Source organism: Anas acuta, chromosome W, assembly GCF_963932015.1.
Source record: "Anas acuta chromosome W, bAnaAcu1.1, whole genome shotgun sequence".
In the NCBI taxonomy this organism is placed as follows: Eukaryota; Metazoa; Chordata; class Aves; order Anseriformes; family Anatidae; genus Anas; species Anas acuta.
The window spans coordinates 4,914,888-4,920,079 of record NC_089016.1 but is presented as its reverse complement, the minus strand read 5'-3'; positions in this window follow the sequence as shown (position 1 = coordinate 4,920,079).

The following is a 5,192-nucleotide window of genomic DNA, read 5'->3' as shown; positions in this document are numbered from 1 at the left end:
TACTCTGCTCTCAGCAGTGTTCAGGTCCTTCTCAGGTGAAACTCTCTCAGGTGAAAATCTGATTGCAATTGTCCTGCAGCTCAAATAAATGCCAGCACAGGGCAGCTCAGACCAGCACTGATGGACAGACTGGCTGGCCTCCCTGAAGGACACTCTGCACTAAAGGGACAGTCCCTTTGCCTCTGAGGATCTACAGGATTTCACTTGGAGTGCAACAGAAATGTCCATGATTTCTGGCTTAGAAAAAGACCTTAAGTGCTGAGGGTTGGGAGGGGGTTATGAAGAACAACAACAACAAAAAAATCCCCAAAGTAGTCCTGCTCGGCAATTGGTTAAACTGTGAGCATCAAAGAGGTAAGGCTCTTTGATATCATCACTAAATTTTATCTGAGATTACGCCATGTTCCTTTTTACCTCTTGCTATAGGGCAGGACTGATTCCTCTGGTCTCTACAGCAGAGTCCCCTTCTCCCAGAGATACCCTCAGGCAGCGTGAATTAGAACTCCTGAAAGTAACCGGCCAAATGTCTGCCTGGAAGGGAACAAGCATATTGGGGGGTTTAAGTTGAGAAATAGAATGACTTCTTCTCACTGTCTGCAATAACTTCTCAGATAAGTGCTTTCTCTTCCTAGGGCAGGACCAAATGATCAAAACCAGCAAATGGCTAACAGCAGCTCTGTCAGTGAGTTCCTCCTGCTGGCATTCGCAGACACGCATGAGCTGCAGCTCCTGCACTTCACGCTCTTCCTGGGCATCTACCTGGCTGCCCTCCTGGGCAACGGCCTCATCCTCACTGCCATAGCCTGCAACCACCGTCTCCACACCCCCATGTACTTCTTCCTCCTCAACCTCGCCCTCCTTGACCTGGGCTGCATCTCCACCACTGTCCCCAAAGCCATGGCCAATTCCCTCTGGGACACCAGGGCCATCTCCTATGAAGGATGTGCTGCACAGGTCCTCTTTTTCTTATTCTTTTTTGGTGCAGAGTTTTCTCTTCTGACTGTCATGTCCTATGACCGCTACGTTGCCATCTGCAAGCCCCTGCACTACGGGATCCTCCTGGGCAGCAGAGCTTGTGCCCAGATGGCAGCAGCTGCCTGGGGCAGTGGCTTTCTCAATGCTGTCCTGCACACAGCCAGTACATTTTCCCTGCCCCTCTGCCATGGCAATGCTTTGGACCAGTTCTTCTGTGAAATCCCCCAGATCCTCAAGCTCTCCTGCTCCAGCTCCTGTCCAAGGGAATTTGTGTTTCTAGTGGTTAGTGCTTGCTTTGCATTTGGTTGTTTTGTTTTCATTGTGGTGTCCTATGTGCAGATCTTTAGGGCGGTGCTGAGGATGCCCTCTGAGCAGGGCCGGCACAAAGCCTTTTCCACGTGCCTCCCTCACCTGGCTGTGGTATCGCTGTTTATCAGCACTGTCTTATTTGCCCACTTGAAGCCCCCCTCCATCTCTTCTGTGTTGCTGGATATGGTAATGACATTTCTGTACTCAGTGGTGCCTCCGTCAGTGAATCCCCTCATCTACAGCATGAGGAACCAGGAGCTCAAAGACATAGTAAGTAATCTATTTGCATACGTACATCTTCAGCATTAGTAATGTGCTTATAATCCTAACTGGATTCATAGGTGTATTCAGGGAATGTGAGGGTGTCGTGGTTTAACCTGGCCGGCAGCCAAACACCACGCAGCCGCTCGCTCACCCTCCCCCCTCCCTCTCTGGGACGGGGGAGAGAAATGGAAAGTGAAGCCCGTGAGTTGAGATAAAGACAGTTTAATAAGACAGGAAAATAATAATAATCATCATCATCATCATCATCATCATCATCATACAATGATGACAATAGTACTACCACTAATAATATGTACAAACAAGTGATGCACAATGCAATTGCTCACCACTCACTGACCGATGTTCAGCCTAATCCTGAGCAGTCCGGCCTCTTCCCCCCGGCTATCCACCCCTATATATTGTTTAGCATGACGTCAGATGGTATGTAATACCCCTTTGGCTAGTTTGGGTCACCTGTCCTGGGTCTGTCCCATCCCAGCTCTTACTGCACCCCCAGCCTGCCCGTTGGCAGGAGAGAGCAAAAGGCTGAGATGACCTTGGCTTGGTATAAGCACTGCTCTGCAACAATTAAAACATCGGGGTGTTATCAGCACTCTTCTCATCCTAAGCCAAAACACAGCATTCCACCAGCTACTAGGAAGAAAATTAATTCTGTTCTAACTGAAACCAGGACAGAGGGCAATCTCCAAGGACAAATTATCTATATTATTATGTCCTGAAACTTGTTATTTTGATTTGAATAAAGCTCTTCTTAGCATCCTACCTATTCATTATTTTATTTATTTTGAACCAATCCTTCAATGTACCTATAGAATTAGTCTTCCAGTTTAGATAATTACAATAAAGAAGGCATGAGAAATTCACTGGTCTCAGCTTCCATCTCTTCCCATGTTCTCTAAAGCTGGGCGAAAAGCCCCAGCAGGCAGGAGGGGCTCAGTGCCAAGAGCCCAGCTTCTACATGGAGGAGAAGCCCCAGTGGCCCTTAGGGCTACCCTTCACTGCCTGCTGGGCTCTGCTTCTCTGCTGCCTTTGGGTTGTGGCTGCTGCTTCCCTGGAGCCATGGCCGTGGCCAGCAGCAGGATGTGGCCTTTTCAATGCTACTCTCTTTTGGCTTCCACATTATTCCCTTGTGCCCTTGCATTTGTTTTAGCTCTCAGATCTGCTGTACCAAGGTGGCAGTGCTGTAGTCTCTACCATGGCATCTCTGGTGCGTCTCTGCACTCCTCTTCCAAATTTGATTTCAGGAATACTACCAAGGAACTGCTGTCTGTACAGGCCTCTTGCTTTTCTGGGCCTCAGTATGGATCAGAGTTTCAGAGCGATCACTGAAGGACAGAAGGCTGGAGTGGGAGCTGCCTTCTTGGTTGCACATGGCCCAGCAAGCAGTTACTGGCATTTGAATTATCTGCCTGGCACTGGTGTTGGGGTTGATGGAATACGGCATCCTGGAGAGGAACCTGGAACTGTCAGGAGATGTCAAGGGATCTTCAGGGACAATGTGCAAGTCGGAGTGGGCAATGAGTGGTTCCTCATCTAGTGAGTAACAGTCCAAGGTAGAGCATCCCAAAGGAAATGGTGAACTTGAGGAGTGCCCAGGCTATGGAGGGCTCTGCAATGCCCAGATAGTTTGTGAGAAGCCAGCAGGTAAAGGCATCCAAGAGTCAAGTGTTGTTCAGGAGAGCCTCTTTGAAACCTCACAAGCTGGATCTAGTACACTACTTCACTGCCCTTTGTGCACTTAGAAACACCCCACTGCCCTGCCAAGCACTGCCCTGTGCTGCTGAGACACCAGGGAAGATGGAAAGGGGTTCAGCAGCAGAGATCTCCATGGAGTTGGGTCTGCTGCCAACCCTGAGCAGTGTGGGCAGGGGGGAGTAACCAGGGGGTCCCAGGGCACCACAGCCCCCTGGATCTGCAGAGCAGCACCGCCAGCTTGGGGCCTTGTAGGGAGGATGGGGAAGGAAGCAACAATGGCAGGCCAGGCCATCATGGGCACACTGCCCTGGGCAAGGCTCTCTGGGAGCAGAGATGGCCCTGGAGAAGAGCAGGGCAGCATTTCTGGGCCTGCAGTGAAGTGTAAAGGAGAAATAGATCTTTATGCAGGTACCTGCAGAAAGGTACCAAGGTACCTTTCAGGTGGCCAAGAAGGCCAAGGGCATCCTGGCTTGTATCAGAAACAGTGTGACCAGCAGGGCTAGGGAGGTGATCGTCCCCCTGTACTCGGCTCTGGTGAGGCCGCACCTCGAGTACTGTGTTCAGTTTTGGGCCCCTCGCTACAAGAAGGACATGGAGGTGCTTGAGCGGGTCCAGAGAAGGGCGACAAAGCTGGTGAGGGGCCTGGAGAACAAGTCCTACGAGGAGCGGCTGAGGGAGCTGGGCCTGTTCAGCCTGGAGAAAAAGGAGGCTCAGGGGCGACCTTATCGCTCTCTACAGATACCTTAAAGGAGGCTGTAGCGAGGTGGGGGTTGGTCTGTTCTCCCACGTGCCTGGTGACAGGACGAGGGGGAATGGGCTTAAATTGCGCAAGGGGAGTTTTAGGTTGGATGTTAGGAAGAACTTCTTTACCAAAGGGTTGTTAGACATTGGAACAGGCTGCCCAGGGAGGTGGTGGAATCACCATCCCTGGAAGTCTTGAAAAGATGTTTAGATGTAGAGCTTAGGGATATGGTTTAGTGGGGACTGTTAGTGTTAGGTCAGAGGTTGGACTCGATGATCTTGAGGTCTCTCCCAGCCTAGAAAATTCTGTGATTCTGTGATACTTGTTCGGGGCAGCTTGATCTCTGGCTGAGCCAGACCTCTTGTGCTGGCTTGGGAGAGCAGAGCTGACCCTGTGGGGAAAAGGCACTCTGTGCTGGGGATCTCCCAGGCAAGAGAGCAGGGCTCCTGCAGCTTCATGGATCTCCATTTCCTGAGCCATGGCTGGCTCCAGCCCAGGGGCTGCTGGAGAGGCCCAGAGCCACCTTTGTCTCAGCAGCTGCGGTGCCTTGCGAGGGGCTGGGGCTGTGGTGGCTGTGCCCAGAGCCCTGCAGCAGCCTGCGGTGGGCGCTTCCCTGGGGCCAGCCCAGCCTGGGCTGCTGTGCTGAGCTGGGCTGGGGAGAGGGCAGGGAGCTGGGGAGAGGTGTGCAGGAGCTGGGCTGGGCTGGGCAGTGCCTGGCAGAGGGCAACAGCAGCATCAGGGAGCGGTGGCAGCATGCAGGGGAGGGCTCCCAGCAGGGCTTGGTGCTTCAGAGCCAGGGCTGCGGGAAGGGAGCCCAGAGCTGCAGGGGCAGGGCAGAGGAGGCCACTCTGGGCCCTTGCTGGCCTGGGCAGAGCAGGAAGGGGGCCCAGGACATTCGTCCCCTCACCGCAGCCTGCCAGGACCTGCAAGGCAGTCATGGAGTGTCCAGGGGCAGGCTCTGCACTGTGGTGTGCAGGGAGAGGGCAAAGCCTTCTAAGGGGAACAGAGGGCCCCGTATGTACGCTGGACCCTACCTGTAGGGAAGTCTGCTGCCTACTGGGGTCCAGGTCAGGGACATTGCCAGGAAACTTCCTGGCCTTGTCTCTGCTGGGCCCCACCTTCCACACCCAAATGCATCCCTTGGCTGGCAGCTCTGTCTCCCCTGTCCCACAGGATGACAGAGCCA